General features: G+C 67.7%; 7 non-coding genes across 7 annotated transcripts; all 7 read right to left on the reverse strand.

Moving 5' to 3' along the window:
• Positions 1-1,908: 1,908 nt before the first annotated feature.
• On the reverse strand, positions 1,909-2,027 carry LOC141413371 (5S ribosomal RNA). The gene has a single exon (XR_012438163.1). It is a non-coding gene; the product is annotated as a 5S ribosomal RNA (ribosomal RNA).
• Positions 2,028-4,174: 2,147 nt separating this feature from the next.
• Positions 4,175-4,293, reverse strand: LOC141412515 (5S ribosomal RNA). The gene has a single exon (XR_012437357.1). It is a non-coding gene; the product is annotated as a 5S ribosomal RNA (ribosomal RNA).
• Positions 4,294-6,452: 2,159 nt separating this feature from the next.
• Positions 6,453-6,571, reverse strand: LOC141412715 (5S ribosomal RNA). The gene has a single exon (XR_012437557.1). It is a non-coding gene; the product is annotated as a 5S ribosomal RNA (ribosomal RNA).
• A 2,142-nt stretch (positions 6,572-8,713) lies between these two features.
• On the reverse strand, positions 8,714-8,832 carry LOC141413372 (5S ribosomal RNA). The gene has a single exon (XR_012438164.1). It is a non-coding gene; the product is annotated as a 5S ribosomal RNA (ribosomal RNA).
• A 2,131-nt stretch (positions 8,833-10,963) lies between these two features.
• Positions 10,964-11,082, reverse strand: LOC141413373 (5S ribosomal RNA). Its single transcript, XR_012438165.1, has one exon. It is a non-coding gene; the product is annotated as a 5S ribosomal RNA (ribosomal RNA).
• Positions 11,083-13,235: 2,153 nt separating this feature from the next.
• On the reverse strand, positions 13,236-13,354 carry LOC141412506 (5S ribosomal RNA). The gene has a single exon (XR_012437348.1). It is a non-coding gene; the product is annotated as a 5S ribosomal RNA (ribosomal RNA).
• A 2,145-nt stretch (positions 13,355-15,499) lies between these two features.
• On the reverse strand, positions 15,500-15,618 carry LOC141413374 (5S ribosomal RNA). Its single transcript, XR_012438166.1, has one exon. It is a non-coding gene; the product is annotated as a 5S ribosomal RNA (ribosomal RNA).
• Positions 15,619-16,265: the final 647 nt, after the last annotated feature.

Consider the following 16,265-nt stretch of genomic DNA (forward strand, 5'->3'; position numbering starts at 1 on the left):
GAAAATTTCTCAGTGCTCTCGGGCGCTTGTTCTTCTGGGAATGTCCACTGCTGTGGCCAAGGCGGGGGACGCACAGCTCGGGCCAGGGCAAGCAGCCGCCCTCCTCCGTCGCCTCCTGGAGCCGTATCCTTGGGTGGGTGCGTGGCTCCCAGCGGAGGTCTCGGGGACCCTTCCGGTCCTCTTCGTCCGGAAAGCGCCACTGCCCCTCCAGCCCATCAGGAAAACGGCAGCCGCGCCCTTCGCCGACCCGCTCCGCCCTCCTCCACACTCAGGGCCTGGGGCTGCGGGGCTGAATCGTGAGGCTTTCCAGCCCAGGACTTCACCTCTGGCCCCTTTCACACCCGGGATCTTGGGAAGAAGAAACAAAACCAAACACAGCCAAAGCCATCTCCTCCGACCCGGGGCCCCTCCACATCCCTTCCGATCCCGGGTTCCTGCCGGCCTCCCGGGGCGTTTCTCCCAGGCAGGCCTTCGCGGCCACTACACGGGGCTGAGCACTCGAGTCCTCGGGCGTCACGGGGCCCGCGGCCACGCCAAGCACGCACGACTCCCGGGTCTCGTCTGCTCCTGGGTGCCCTGGGCCTCTTCCCTGTGCCGCTGCTGGGTCTTGTGCCCCTGCTTGGCCTCCTTCAGACCCGGCCCCGTGCTACGCGGCCACGTGCTACAGGATCGTGCCAGCAGAACTGGCCCTGGCTGAGCCCCGTACCCACCCTCCTGCCATCCCTGGCCCTGCTAGCAAATGGCAGAGATCCTCTGGCCTCCGAGCCCAGACAAAAATCCTGATGCAGTTGGCCGAGGGGCCGCAAACCAAGGCTTCGCTTGTTCCCGCTCAGGCCCCAGCCATACCCTCTTGTCCTTCGGCTGCTCGTGTGTGGGGTGGGGGAGAGGAGGGTGCGTCCCCGTGCGTGCGTGCGTGGTCTGGGTGTCTCTGCGTGGTGTGTGTGTGTGTGTGTGTGTGTGTTAGATGCCGTGCCTGGTGTAGGTGGGGAAGAGCAAGCCCTCACACACAGAGCCCCATCACACACTGGGGCCGGGCCGAGGGGGTCAATCTGCTCGGCCTGATTGCGTTGGGCATACATTGCAGAAGGTGGGTTTTCCAAGGCGGAGCAGAGGGTCCCGGCACCTGAGGTTGTCCACGGGGAGAATGTCTGTTCCACGGGGGCAAGCGGTCCCTTCCGTCGTGCCCAAGCCCATGTGACCCCGAAGGCCAGGTGGCCCCGGTCCTTGAGCTGACTGAGGAGTGCTTTGAGACCCGGAGGGTGGCACAGGCGACTGGGCGCCAGCGGCGGCCCTCCCTCCCTTTGAGCGGGACGGGGAGCTGCCGCTGGCATCCGGAGCTCTGGCGGCCTGCGCCCTCTGTCCCTGTGACCGCAGGCTCTGCCGTGGGAGGCGGGATCCCACGTAGAGGTCGCGCGCTGGCTGCCCTGTCTTGGGTTGAGCGACGGAGCGCGACGTGGAGCAGCACCCGACTGAGGCTCCCTGCTTCTCTGTCCCCTGGCGTCTTGCCCTGGACCCAGTGCACCACCTTGTGGCGAGCCCAGGTGTGGCGCGTCCCGCTGTGGGGCCCGCTGGGGTGCAGGACCCACTTTCTCATGGCTTCCGCACGTCCCTCCCCGCCCGCCTGGAGGGCAGTTGGGGAGCGGTCCCCAACGTGGCCTGGGACCAACCTCGCTGGTGACCCGTGTCGCGGGCGCGCGCCCCAGGAGAGTGTGGGGAGGGGAGAGGATTCGGGGACGTAGCTGTGAGGATTCGGTGTGCGTGGGTCTGGCGGGTGGCCCGGACGGGGTCGGGGTCGTGGTCACGGTGGGTCGTTGTGGTGGTGGTGGTGCTGGGGGTGGTGGTGGTGGTGGGGGGGGTGGTGGCGAAGTCCCCGAAGACAAAAGGAGCAGCGAGGGAGGGAGGAGCAAAAGCCTACAGCACCCGGTATTCCCAGGCGGTCTCCCATCCAAGTACTAACCAGGCCCGACCCTGCTTAGCTTCCGAGATCAGACGAGATCGGGCGCGTTCAGGGTGGTATGGCCGTAGACGCTAGCCGCCGCCTCCGGGAGCCCCAAGAGCCTGCCGAGGGCCCCGGCGTGCGTCTCCACGCTGCTCTCCTGGCACGGCTGGGAGTCCGGGTGGGGGCTGGCAGCCCGGGGCCAGCGGCCAGAGGCCCCGCGCGCCTGCTCGGGCAGCCGGTCTCGCCCAGGTGGCCGCTGGGTGGCTTTCTTCCCGAGGTGTCCTGCTGCCAGGACGAGGGTCAAGTTTTCTCGGGGGAAAATTTCTCAGTGCTCTCGGGCGCTTGTTCTTCTGGGAATGTCCACTGCTGTGGCCAAGGCGGGGGACGCACAGCTCGGGCCAGGGCAAGCAGCCGCCCTCCTCCGTCGCCTCCTGGAGCCGTATCCTTGGGTGGGTGCGTGGCTCCCAGCGGAGGTCTCGGGGACCCTTCCGGTCCTCTTCGTCCGGAAAGCGCCACTGCCCCTCCAGCCCATCAGGAAAACGGCAGCCGCGCCCTTCGCCGACCCGCTCCGCCCTCCTCCACACTCAGGGCCTGGGGCTGCGGGGCTGAATCGTGAGGCTTTCCAGCCCAGGACTTCACCTCTGGCCCCTTTCACACCCGGGATCTTGGGAAGAAGAAACAAAACCAAACACAGCCAAAGCCATCTCCTCCGACCCGGGGCCCCTCCACATCCCTTCCGATCCCGGGTTCCTGCCGGCCTCCCGGGGCGTTTCTCCCAGGCAGGCCTTCGCGGCCACTACACGGGGCTGAGCACTCGAGTCCTCGGGCGTCACGGGGCCCGCGGCCACGCCAAGCACGCACGACTCCCGGGTCTCGTCTGCTCCTGGGTGCCCTGGGCCTCTTCCCTGTGCCGCTGCTGGGTCTTGTGCCCCTGCTTGGCCTCCTTCAGACCCGGCCCCGTGCTACGCGGCCACGTGCTACAGGATCGTGCCAGCAGAACTGGCCCTGGCTGAGCCCCGTACCCACCCTCCTGCCATCCCTGGCCCTGCTAGCAAATGGCAGAGATCCTCTGGCCTCCGAGCCCAGACAAAAATCCTGATGCAGTTGGCCGAGGGGCCGCAAACCAAGGCTTCGCTTGTTCCCGCTCAGGCCCCAGCCATACCCTCTTGTCCTTCGGCTGCTCGTGTGTGGGGTGGGGGAGAGGAGGGTGCGTCCCCGTGCGTGCGTGCGTGGTCTGGGTGTCTCTGCGTGGTGTGTGTGTGTGTGTGTGTGTGTGTGTTAGATGCCGTGCCTGGTGTAGGTGGGGAAGAGCAAGCCCTCACGCACAGAGCCCCATCACACACTGGGGCCGGGCCGAGGGGGTCAATCTGCTCGGCCTGATTGCGTTGGGCATACATTGCAGAAGGTGGGTTTTCCAAGGCGGAGCAGAGGGTCCCGGCACCTGAGGTTGTCCACGGGGAGAATGTCTGTTCCACGGGGGCAAGCGGTCCCTTCCGTCGTGCCCAAGCCCATGTGACCCCGAAGGCCAGGTGGCCCCGGTCCTTGAGCTGACTGAGGAGTGCTTTGAGACCCGGAGGGTGGCACAGGCGACTGGGCGCCAGCGGCGGCCCTCCCTCCCTTTGAGCGGGACGGGGAGCTGCCGCTGGCATCCGGAGCTCTGGCGGCCTGCGCCCTCTGTCCCTGTGACCGCAGGCTCTGCCGTGGGAGGCGGGATCCCACGTAGAGGTCGCGCGCTGGCTGCCCTGTCTTGGGTTGAGCGACGGAGCGCGACGTGGAGCAGCACCCGACTGAGGCTCCCTGCTTCTCTGTCCCCTGGCGTCTTGCCCTGGACCCAGTGCACCACCTTGTGGCGAGCCCAGGTGTGGCGCGTCCCGCTGTGGGGCCCGCTGGGGTGCAGGACCCACTTTCTCATGGCTTCCGCACGTCCCTCCCCGCCCGCCTGGAGGGCAGTTGGGGAGCGGTCCCCAACGTGGCCTGGGACCAACCTCGCTGGTGACCCGTGTCGCGGGCGCGCGCCCCAGGAGAGTGTTTGGAGGGGAGAGGATTCGGGGACGTAGCTGTGAGGATTCGGTGTGCGTGGGTCTGGCGGGTGGCCCGGACGGGGTCGGGGTCGTGGTCACGGTGGGTCGTTGTGGTGGTGGTGGTGGTGGTGGTGCTGGGGGTGGTGGTGGTGGTGGGGGGGGTGGTGGCGAAGTCCCCGAAGACAAAAGGAGCAGCGAGGGAGGGAGGAGCAAAAGCCCACAGCACCCGGTATTCCCAGGCGGTCTCCCATCCAAGTACTAACCAGGCCCGACCCTGCTTAGCTTCCGAGATCAGACGAGATCGGGCGCGTTCAGGGTGGTATGGCCGTAGACGCTAGCCGCCGCCTCCGGGAGCCCCAAGAGCCTGCCGAGGGCCCCGGCGTGCGTCTCCACGCTGCTCTCCTGGCACGGCTGGGAGTCCGGGTGGGGGCTGGCAGCCCGGGGCCAGCGGCCAGAGGCCCCGCGCGCCTGCTCGGGCAGCCGGTCTCGCCCAGGTGGCCGCTGGGTGGCTTTCTTCCCGAGGTGTCCTGCTGCCAGGACGAGGGTCAAGTTTTCTCGGGGGAAAATTTCTCAGTGCTCTCGGGCGCTTGTTCTTCTGGGAATGTCCACTGCTGTGGCCAAGGCGGGGGACGCACAGCTCGGGCCAGGGCAAGCAGCCGCCCTCCTCCGTCGCCTCCTGGAGCCGTATCCTTGGGTGGGTGCGTGGCTCCCAGCGGAGGTCTCGGGGACCCTTCCGGTCCTCTTCGTCCGGAAAGCGCCACTGCCCCTCCAGCCCATCAGGAAAACGGCAGCCGCGCCCTTCGCCGACCCGCTCCGCCCTCCTCCACACTCAGGGCCTGGGGCTGCGGGGCTGAATCGTGAGGCTTTCCAGCCCAGGACTTCACCTCTGGCCCCTTTCACACCCGGGATCTTGGGAAGAAGAAACAAAACCAAACACAGCCAAAGCCATCTCCTCCGACCCGGGGCCCCTCCACATCCCTTCCGATCCCGGGTTCCTGCCGGCCTCCCGGGGCGTTTCTCCCAGGCAGGCCTTCGCGGCCACTACACGGGGCTGAGCACTCGAGTCCTCGGGCGTCACGGGGCCCGCGGCCACGCCAAGCACGCACGACTCCCGGGTCTCGTCTGCTCCTGGGTGCCCTGGGCCTCTTCCCTGTGCCGCTGCTGGGTCTTGTGCCCCTGCTTGGCCTCCTTCAGACCCGGCCCCGTGCTACGCGGCCACGTGCTACAGGATCGTGCCAGCAGAACTGGCCCTGGCTGAGCCCCGTACCCACCCTCCTGCCATCCCTGGCCCTGCTAGCAAATGGCAGAGATCCTCTGGCCTCCGAGCCCAGACAAAAATCCTGATGCAGTTGGCCGAGGGGCCGCAAACCAAGGCTTCGCTTGTTCCCGCTCAGGCCCCAGCCATACCCTCTTGTCCTTCGGCTGCTCATGTGTGGGGTGGGGGAGAGGAGGGTGCGTCCCCGTGCGTGCGTGCGTGGTCTGGGTGTCTCTGCGTGGTGTGTGTGTGTGTGTGTGTGTGTGTGTGTGTGTGTGTGTTAGATGCCGTGCCTGGTGTAGGTGGGGAAGAGCAAGCCCTCACGCACAGAGCCCCATCACACACTGGGGCCGGGCCGAGGGGGTCAATCTGCTCGGCCTGATTGCGTTGGGCATACATTGCAGAAGGTGGGTTTTCCAAGGCGGAGCAGAGGGTCCCGGCACCTGAGGTTGTCCACGGGGAGAATGTCTGTTCCACGGGGGCAAGCGGTCCCTTCCGTCGTGCCCAAGCCCATGTGACCCCGAAGGCCAGGTGGCCCCGGTCCTTGAGCTGACTGAGGAGTGCTTTGAGACCCGGAGGGTGGCACAGGCGACTGGGCGCCAGCGGCGGCCCTCCCTCCCTTTGAGCGGGACGGGGAGCTGCCGCTGGCATCCGGAGCTCTGGCGGCCTGCGCCCTCTGTCCCTGTGACCGCAGGCTCTGCCGTGGGAGGCGGGATCCCACGTAGAGGTCGCGCGCTGGCTGCCCTGTCTTGGGTTGAGCGACGGAGCGCGACGTGGAGCAGCACCCGACTGAGGCTCCCTGCTTCTCTGTCCCCTGGCGTCTTGCCCTGGACCCAGTGCACCACCTTGTGGCGAGCCCAGGTGTGGCGCGTCCCGCTGTGGGGCCCGCTGGGGTGCAGGACCCACTTTCTCATGGCTTCCGCACGTCCCTCCCCGCCCGCCTGGAGGGCAGTTGGGGAGCGGTCCCCAACGTGGCCTGGGACCAACCTCGCTGGTGACCCGTGTCGTGGGCGCGCGCCCCAGGAGAGTGTGGGGAGGGGAGAGGATTCGGGGACGTAGCTGTGAGGATTCGGTGTGCGTGGGTCTGGCGGGTGGCCTGGACGGGGTCGGGGTCGTGGTCACGGTGGGTCGTTGTGGTGGTGGTGGTGGTGGTGGTGCTGGGGGTGGTGGTGGTGGTGGGGGGGGTGGTGGCGAAGTCCCCGAAGACAAAAGGAGCAGCGAGGGAGGGAGGAGCAAAAGCCTACAGCACCCGGTATTCCCAGGCGGTCTCCCATCCAAGTACTAACCAGGCCCGACCCTGCTTAGCTTCCGAGATCAGACGAGATCGGGCTCGTTCAGGGTGGTATGGCCGTAGACGCTAGCCGCCGCCTCCGGGAGCCCCAAGAGCCTGCCGAGGGCCCCGGCGTGCGTCTCCACGCTGCTCTCCTGGCACGGCTGGGAGTCCGGGTGGGGGCTGGCAGCCCGGGGCCAGCGGCCAGAGGCCCCGCGCGCCTGCTCGGGCAGCCGGTCTCGCCCAGGTGGCCGCTGGGTGGCTTTCTTCCCGAGGTGTCCTGCTGCCAGGACGAGGGTCAAGTTTTCTCGGGGGAAAATTTCTCAGTGCTCTCGGGCGCTTGTTCTGGGAATGTCCACTGCTGTGGCCAAGGCGGGGGACGCACAGCTCGGGCCAGGGCAAGCAGCCGCCCTCCTCCGTCGCCTCCTGGAGCCGTATCCTTGGGTGGGTGCGTGGCTCCCAGCGGAGGTCTCGGGGACCCTTCCGGTCCTCTTCGTCCGGAAAGCGCCACTGCCCCTCCAGCCCATCAGGAAAACGGCAGCCGCGCCCTTCGCCGACCCGCTCCGCCCTCCTCCACACTCAGGGCCTGGGGCTGCGGGGCTGAATCGTGAGGCTTTCCAGCCCAGGACTTCACCTCTGGCCCCTTTCACACCCGGGATCTTGGGAAGAAGAAACAAAACCAAACACAGCCAAAGCCATCTCCTCCGACCCGGGGCCCCTCCACATCCCTTCCGATCCCGGGTTCCTGCCGGCCTCCCGGGGCGTTTCTCCCAGGCAGGCCTTCGCGGCCACTACACGGGGCTGAGCACTCGAGTCCTCGGGCGTCACGGGGCCCGCGGCCACGCCAAGCACGCACGACTCCCGGGTCTCGTCTGCTCCTGGGTGCCCTGGGCCTCTTCCCTGTGCCGCTGCTGGGTCTTGTGCCCCTGCTTGGCCTCCTTCAGACCCGGCCCCGTGCTACGCGGCCACGTGCTACAGGATCGTGCCAGCAGAACTGGCCCTGGCTGAGCCCCGTACCCACCCTCCTGCCATCCCTGGCCCTGCTAGCAAATGGCAGAGATCCTCTGGCCTCCGAGCCCAGACAAAAATCCTGATGCAGTTGGCCGAGGGGCCGCAAACCAAGGCTTCGCTTGTTCCCGCTCAGGCCCCAGCCATACCCTCTTGTCCTTCGGCTGCTCGTGTGTGGGGTGGGGGAGAGGAGGGTGCGTCCCCGTGCGTGCGTGCGTGGTCTGGGTGTCTCTGCGTGGTGTGTGTGTGTGTGTGTGTGTGTGTTAGATGCCGTGCCTGGTGTAGGTGGGGAAGAGCAAGCCCTCACGCACAGAGCCCCATCACACACTGGGGCCGGGCCGAGGGGGTCAATCTGCTCGGCCTGATTGCGTTGGGCATACATTGCAGAAGGTGGGTTTTCCAAGGCGGAGCAGAGGGTCCCGGCACCTGAGGTTGTCCACGGGGAGAATGTCTGTTCCACGGGGGCAAGCGGTCCCTTCCGTCGTGCCCAAGCCCATGTGACCCCGAAGGCCAGGTGGCCCCGGTCCTTGAGCTGACTGAGGAGTGCTTTGAGACCCGGAGGGTGGCACAGGCGACTGGGCGCCAGCGGCGGCCCTCCCTCCCTTTGAGCGGGACGGGGAGCTGCCGCTGGCATCCGGAGCTCTGGCGGCCTGCGCCCTCTGTCCCTGTGACCGCAGGCTCTGCCGTGGGAGGCGGGATCCCACGTAGAGGTCGCGCGCTGGCTGCCCTGTCTTGGGTTGAGCGACGGAGCGCGACGTGGAGCAGCACCCGACTGAGGCTCCCTGCTTCTCTGTCCCCTGGCGTCTTGCCCTGGACCCAGTGCACCACCTTGTGGCGAGCCCAGGTGTGGCGCGTCCCGCTGTGGGGCCCGCTGGGGTGCAGGACCCACTTTCTCATGGCTTCCGCACGTCCCTCCCCGCCCGCCTGGAGGGCAGTTGGGGAGCGGTCCCCAACGTGGCCTGGGACCAACCTCGCTGGTGACCCGTGTCGCGGGCGCGCGCCCCAGGAGAGTGTGGGGAGGGGAGAGGATTCGGGGACGTAGCTGTGAGGATTCGGTGTGCGTGGGTCTGGCGGGTGGCCCGGACGGGGTCGGGGTCGTGGTCACGGTGGGTCGTTGTGGTGGTGGTGGTGGTGGTGGTGCTGGGGGTGGTGGTGGTGGTGGGGGGGGTGGTGGCGAAGTCCCCGAAGACAAAAGGAGCAGCGAGGGAGGGAGGAGCAAAAGCCTACAGCACCCGGTATTCCCAGGCGGTCTCCCATCCAAGTACTAACCAGGCCCGACCCTGCTTAGCTTCCGAGATCAGACGAGATCGGGCGCGTTCAGGGTGGTATGGCCGTAGACGCTAGCCGCCGCCTCCGGGAGCCCCAAGAGCCTGCCGAGGGCCCCGGCGTGCGTCTCCACGCTGCTCTCCTGGCACGGCTGGGAGTCCGGGTGGGGGCTGGCAGCCCGGGGCCAGCGGCCAGAGGCCCCGCGCGCCTGCTCGGGCAGCCGGTCTCGCCCAGGTGGCCGCTGGGTGGCTTTCTTCCCGAGGTGTCCTGCTGCCAGGACGAGGGTCAAGTTTTCTCGGGGGAAAATTTCTCAGTGCTCTCGGGCGCTTGTTCTTCTGGGAATGTCCACTGCTGTGGCCAAGGCGGGGGACGCACAGCTCGGGCCAGGGCAAGCAGCCGCCCTCCTCCGTCGCCTCCTGGAGCCGTATCCTTGGGTGGGTGCGTGGCTCCCAACGGAGGTCTCGGGGACCCTTCCGGTCCTCTTCGTCCGGAAAGCGCCACTGCCCCTCCAGCCCATCAGGAAAACGGCAGCCGCGCCCTTCGCCGACCCGCTCCGCCCTCCTCCACACTCAGGGCCTGGGGCTGCGGGGCTGAATCGTGAGGCTTTCCAGCCCAGGACTTCACCTCTGGCCCCTTTCACACCCGGGATCTTGGGAAGAAGAAACAAAACCAAACACAGCCAAAGCCATCTCCTCCGACCCGGGGCCCCTCCACATCCCTTCCGATCCCGGGTTCCTGCCGGCCTCCCGGGGCGTTTCTCCCAGGCAGGCCTTCGCGGCCACTACACGGGGCTGAGCACTCGAGTCCTCGGGCGTCACGGGGCCCGCGGCCACGCCAAGCACGCACGACTCCCGGGTCTCGTCTGCTCCTGGGTGCCCTGGGCCTCTTCCCTGTGCCGCTGCTGGGTCTTGTGCCCCTGCTTGGCCTCCTTCAGACCCGGCCCCGTGCTACGCGGCCACGTGCTACAGGATCGTGCCAGCAGAACTGGCCCTGGCTGAGCCCCGTACCCACCCTCCTGCCATCCCTGGCCCTGCTAGCAAATGGCAGAGATCCTCTGGCCTCCGAGCCCAGACAAAAATCCTGATGCAGTTGGCCGAGGGGCCGCAAACCAAGGCTTCGCTTGTTCCCGCTCAGGCCCCAGCCATACCCTCTTGTCCTTCGGCTGCTCGTGTGTGGGGTGGGGGAGAGGAGGGTGCGTCCCCGTGCGTGCGTGCGTGGTCTGGGTGTCTCTGCGTGGTGTGTGTGTGTTAGATGCCGTGCCTGGTGTAGGTGGGGAAGAGCAAGCCCTCACGCACAGAGCCCCATCACACACTGGGGCCGGGCCGAGGGGGTCAATCTGCTCGGCCTGATTGCGTTGGGCATACATTGCAGAAGGTGGGTTTTCCAAGGCGGAGCAGAGGGTCCCGGCACCTGAGGTTGTCCACGGGGAGAATGTCTGTTCCACGGGGGCAAGCGGTCCCTTCCGTCGTGCCCAAGCCCATGTGACCCCGAAGGCCAGGTGGCCCCGGTCCTTGAGCTGACTGAGGAGTGCTTTGAGACCCGGAGGGTGGCACAGGCGACTGGGCGCCAGCGGCGGCCCTCCCTCCCTTTGAGCGGGACGGGGAGCTGCCGCTGGCATCCGGAGCTCTGGCGGCCTGCGCCCTCTGTCCCTGTGACCGCAGGCTCTGCCGTGGGAGGCGGGATCCCACGTAGAGGTCGCGCGCTGGCTGCCCTGTCTTGGGTTGAGCGACGGAGGGCGACGTGGAGCAGCACCCGACTGAGGCTCCCTGCTTCTCTGTCCCCTGGCGTCTTGCCCTGGACCCAGTGCACCACCTTGTGGCGAGCCCAGGTGTGGCGCGTCCCGCTGTGGGGCCCGCTGGGTTGCAGGACCCACTTTCTCATGGCTTCCGCACGTCCCTCCCCGCCCGCCTGGAGGGCAGTTGGGGAGCGGTCCCCAACGTGGCCTGGGACCAACCTCGCTGGTGACCCGTGTCGCGGGCGCGCGCCCCAGGAGAGTGTGGGGAGGGGAGAGGATTCGGGGACGTAGCTGTGAGGATTCGGTGTGCGTGGGTCTGGCGGGTGGCCCGGACGGGGTCGGGGTCGTGGTCACGGTGGGTCGTTGTGGTGGTGGTGGTGGTGGTGGTGCTGGGGGTGGTGGTGGTGGTGGGGGGGGTGGTGGCGAAGTCCCCGAAGACAAAAGGAGCAGCGAGGGAGGGAGGAGCAAAAGCCTACAGCACCCGGTATTCCCAGGCGGTCTCCCATCCAAGTACTAACCAGGCCCGACCCTGCTTAGCTTCCGAGATCAGACGAGATCGGGCGCGTTCAGGGTGGTATGGCCGTAGACGCTAACCGCCGCCTCCGGGAGCCCCAAGAGCCTGCCGAGGTACCCGGCGTGCGTCTCCACGCTGCTCTCCTGGCACGGCTGGGAGTCCGGGTGGGGGCTGGCAGCCCGGGGCCAGCGGCCAGAGGCCCCGCGCGCCTGCTCGGGCAGCCGGTCTCGCCCAGGTGGCCGCTGGGTGGCTTTCTTCCCGAGGTGTCCTGCTGCCAGGACGAGGGTCAAGTTTTCTCGGGGGAAAATTTCTCAGTGCTCTCGGGCGCTTGTTCTTCTGGGAATGTCCACTGCTGTGGCCAAGGCGGGGGACGCACAGCTCGGGCCAGGGCAAGCAGCCGCCCTCCTCCGTCGCCTCCTGGAGCCGTATCCTTGGGTGGGTGCGTGGCTCCCAGCGGAGGTCTCGGGGACCCTTCCGGTCCTCTTCGTCCGGAAAGCGCCACTGCCCCTCCAGCCCATCAGGAAAACGGCAGCCGCGCCCTTCGCCGACCCGCTCCGCCCTCCTCCACACTCAGGGCCTGGGGCTGCGGGGCTGAATCGTGAGGCTTTCCAGCCCAGGACTTCACCTCTGGCCCCTTTCACACCCGGGATCTTGGGAAGAAGAAACAAAACCAAACACAGCCAAAGCCATCTCCTCCGACCCGGGGCCCCTCCACATCCCTTCCGATCCCGGGTTCCTGCCGGCCTCCCGGGGCGTTTCTCCCAGGCAGGCCTTCGCGGCCACTACACGGGGCTGAGCACTCGAGTCCTCGGGCGTCACGGGGCCCGCGGCCACGCCAAGCACGCACGACTCCCGGGTCTCGTCTGCTCCTGGGTGCCCTGGGCCTCTTCCCTGTGCCGCTGCTGGGTCTTGTGCCCCTGCTTGGCCTCCTTCAGACCCGGCCCCGTGCTACGCGGCCACGTGCTACAGGATCGTGCCAGCAGAACTGGCCCTGGCTGAGCCCCGTACCCACCCTCCTGCCATCCCTGGCCCTGCTAGCAAATGGCAGAGATCCTCTGGCCTCCGAGCCCAGACAAAAATCCTGATGCAGTTGGCCGAGGGGCCGCAAACCAAGGCTTCGCTTGTTCCCGCTCAGGCCCCAGCCATACCCTCTTGTCCTTCGGCTGCTCGTGTGTGGGGTGGGGGAGAGGAGGGTGCGTCCCCGTGCGTGCGTGCGTGGTCTGGGTGTCTCTGCGTGGTGTGTGTGTGTGTGTGTGTGTGTGTGTGTGTGTTAGATGCCGTGCCTGGTGTAGGTGGGGAAGAGCAAGCCCTCACGCACAGAGCCCCATCACACACTGGGGCCGGGCCGAGGGGGTCAATCTGCTCGGCCTGATTGCGTTGGGCATACATTGCAGAAGGTGGGTTTTCCAAGGCGGAGCAGAGGGTCCCGGCACCTGAGGTTGTCCACGGGGAGAATGTCTGTTCCACGGGGGCAAGCGGTCCCTTCCGTCGTGCCCAAGCCCATGTGACCCCGAAGGCCAGGTGGCCCCGGTCCTTGAGCTGACTGAGGAGTGCTTTGAGACCCGGAGGGTGGCACAGGCGACTGGGCGCCAGCGGCGGCCCTCCCTCCCTTTGAGCGGGACGGGGAGCTGCCGCTGGCATCCGGAGCTCTGGCGGCCTGCGCCCTCTGTCCCTGTGACCGCAGGCTCTGCCGTGGGAGGCGGGATCCCACGTAGAGGTCGCGCGCTGGCTGCCCTGTCTTGGGTTGAGCGACGGAGCGCGACGTGGAGCAGCACCCGACTGAGGCTCCCTGCTTCTCTGTCCCCTGGCGTCTTACCCTGGACCCAGTGCACCACCTTGTGGCGAGCCCAGGTGTGGCGCGTCCCGCTGTGGGGCCCGCTGGGGTGCAGGACCCACTTTCTCATGGCTTCCGCACGTCCCTCCCCGCCCGCCTGGAGGGCAGTTGGGGAGCGGTCCCCAACGTGGCCTGGGACCAACCTCGCTGGTGACCCGTGTCGCGGGCGCGCGCCCCAGGAGAGTGTGGGGAGGGGAGAGGATTCGGGGACGTAGCTGTGAGGATTCGGTGTGCGTGGGTCTGGCGGGTGGCCCGGACGGGGTCGGGGTCGTGGTCACGGTGGGTCGTTGTGGTGGTGGTGGTGGTGGTGGTGCTGGGGGTGGTGGTGGTGGTGGGGGGGGTGGTGGCGAAGTCCCCGAAGACAAAAGGAGCAGCGAGGGAGGGAGGAGCAAAAGCCTACAGCACCCGGTATTCCCAGGCGGTCTCCCATTCAAGTACTAACCAGGCCCGACCCTGCTTAGCTTCCGAGATCAGACGAGATCGGGCGCGTTCAGGGTGGTATGGCCGTAGACGCTAGCCGCCGCCTCCGGGAGCCCCAAGAGCCTGCCGAGGGCCCCGGCGTGCGTCTCCACGCTGCTCTCCTGGCACGGCTGGGAGTCCGGGTGGGGGCTGGCAGCCCGGGGCCAGCGGCCAGAGGCCCCGCGCGCCTGCTCGGGCAGCCGGTCTCGCCCAGGTGGCCGCTGGGTGGCTTTCTTCCCGAGGTGTCCTGCTGCCAGGACGAGGGTCAAGTTTTCTCGGGGGAAAATTTCTCAGTGCTCTCGGGCGCTTGTTCTTCTGGGAATGTCCACTGCTGTGGCCAAGGCGGGGGACGCACAGCTCGGGCCAGGGCAAGCAGCCGCCCTCCTCCGTCGCCTCCTGGAGCCGTATCCTTGGGTGGGTGCGTGGCTCCCAGCGGAGGTCTCGGGGACCCTTCCGGTCCTCTTCGTCCGGAAAGCGCCACTGCCCCTCCAGCCCACCAGGAAAACGGCAGCCGCGCCCTTCGCCGACCCGCTCCGCCCTCCTCCACACTCAGGGCCTGGGGCTGCGGGGCTGAATCGTGAGGCTTTCCAGCCCAGGACTTCACCTCTGGCCCCTTTCACACCCGGGATCTTGGGAAGAAGAAACAAAACCAAACACAGCCAAAGCCATCTCCTCCGACCCGGGGCCCCTCCACATCCCTTCCGATCCCGGGTTCCTGCCGGCCTCCCGGGGCGTTTCTCCCAGGCAGGCCTTCGCGGCCACTACACGGGGCTGAGCACTCGAGTCCTCGGGCGTCACGGGGCCCGCGGCCACGCCAAGCACGCACGACTCCCGGGTCTCGTCTGCTCCTGGGTGCCCTGGGCCTCTTCCCTGTGCCGCTGCTGGGTCTTGTGCCCCTGCTTGGCCTCCTTCAGACCCGGCCCCGTGCTACGCGGCCACGTGCTACAGGATCGTGCCAGCAGAACTGGCCCTGGCTGAGCCCCGTACCCACCCTCCTGCCATCCCTGGCCCTGCTAGCAAATGGCAGAGATCCTCTGGCCTCCGAGCCCAGACAAAAATCCTGATGCAGTTGGCCGAGGGGCCGCAAACCAAGGCTTCGCTTGTTCCCGCTCAGGCCCCAGCCATACCCTCTTGTCCTTCGGCTGCTCGTGTGTCGGGTGGGGGAGAGGAGGGTGCGTCCCCGTGCGTGCGTGCGTGGTCTGGGTGTCTCTGCGTGGTGTGTGTGTGTGTGTGTGTGTGTGTTAGATGCCGTGCCTGGTGTAGGTGGGGAAGAGCAAGCCCTCACGCACAGAGCCCCATCACACACTGGGGCCGGGCCGAGGGGGTCAATCTGCTCGGCCTGATTGCGTTGGGCATACATTGCAGAAGGTGGGTTTTCCAAGGCGGAGCAGAGGGTCCCGGCACCTGAGGTTGTCCACGGGGAGAATGTCTGTTCCACGGGGGCAAGCGGTCCCTTCCGTCGTGCCCAAGCCCATGTGACCCCGAAGGCCAGGTGGCCCCGGTCCTTGAGCTGACTGAGGAGTGCTTTGAGACCCGGAGGGTGGCACAGGCGACTGGGCGCCAGCGGCGGCCCTCCCTCCCTTTGAGCGGGACGGGGAGCTGCCGCTGGCATCCGGAGCTCTGGCGGCCTGCGCCCTCTGTCCCTGTGACCGCAGGCTCTGCCGTGGGAGGCGGGATCCCACGTAGAGGTCGCGCGCTGGCTGCCCTGTCTTGGGTTGAGCGACGGAGCGCGACGTGGAGCAGCACCCGACTGAGGCTCCCTGCTTCTCTGTCCCCTGGCGTCTTGCCCTGGACCCAGTGCACCACCTTGTGGCGAGCCCAGGTGTGGCGCGTCCCGCTGTGGGGCCCGCTGGGGTGCAGGACCCACTTTCTCATGGCTTCCGCACGTCCCTCCCCGCCCGCCTGGAGGGCAGTTGGGGAGCGGTCCCCAACGTGGCCTGGGACCAACCTCGCTGGTGACCCGTGTCGCGGGCGCGCGCCCCAGGAGAGTGTGGGGAGGGGAGAGGATTCGGGGACGTAGCTGTGAGGATTCGGTGTGCGTGGGTCTGGCGGGTGGCCCGGACGGGGTCGGGGTCGTGGTCACGGTGGGTCGTTGTGGTGGTGGTGGTGGTGGTGGTGCTGGGGGTGGTGGTGGTGGTGGGGGGGGTGGTGGCGAAGTCCCCGAAGACAAAAGGAGCAGCGAGGGAGGGAGGAGCAAAAGCCTACAGCACCCGGTATTCCCAGGCGGTCTCCCATCCAAGTACTAACCAGGCCCGACCCTGCTTAGCTTCCGAGATCAGACGAGATCGGGCGCGTTCAGGGTGGTATGGCCGTAGACGCTAGCCGCCGCCTCCGGGAGCCCCAAGAGCCTGCCGAGGGCCCCGGCGTGCGTCTCCACGCTGCTCTCCTGGCACGGCTGGGAGTCCGGGTGGGGGCTGGCAGCCCGGGGCCAGCGGCCAGAGGCCCCGCGCGCCTGCTCGGGCAGCCGGTCTCGCCCAGGTGGCCGCTGGGTGGCTTTCTTCCCGAGGTGTCCTGCTGCCAGGACGAGGGTCAAGTTTTCTCGGGGGAAAATTTCTCAGTGCTCTCGGGCGCTTGTTCTTCTGGGAATGTCCACTGCTGTGGCCAAGGCGGGGGACGCACAGCTCGGGCCAGGGCAAGCAGCCGCCCTCCTCCGTCGCCTCCTGGAGCCGTATCCTTGGGTGGGTGCGTGGCTCCCAGCGGAGGTCTCGGGGACCCTTCCGGTCCTCTTCGTCCGGAAAGCGCCACTGCCCCTCCAGCCCATCAGGAAAACGGCAGCCGCGCCCTTCGCCGACCCGCTCCGCCCTCCTCCACACTCAGGGCCTGGGGCTGCGGGGCTGAATCGTGAGGCTTTCCAGCCCAGGACTTCACCTCTGGCCCCTTTCACACCCGGGATCTTGGGAAGAAGAAACAAAACCAAACACAGCCAAAGCCATCTCCTCCGACCCGGGGCCCCTCCACATCCCT

This window comes from Castor canadensis, chromosome 10 (assembly GCF_047511655.1).
Source record: "Castor canadensis chromosome 10, mCasCan1.hap1v2, whole genome shotgun sequence".
NCBI classification, from domain to species: domain Eukaryota; kingdom Metazoa; phylum Chordata; class Mammalia; order Rodentia; family Castoridae; genus Castor; species Castor canadensis.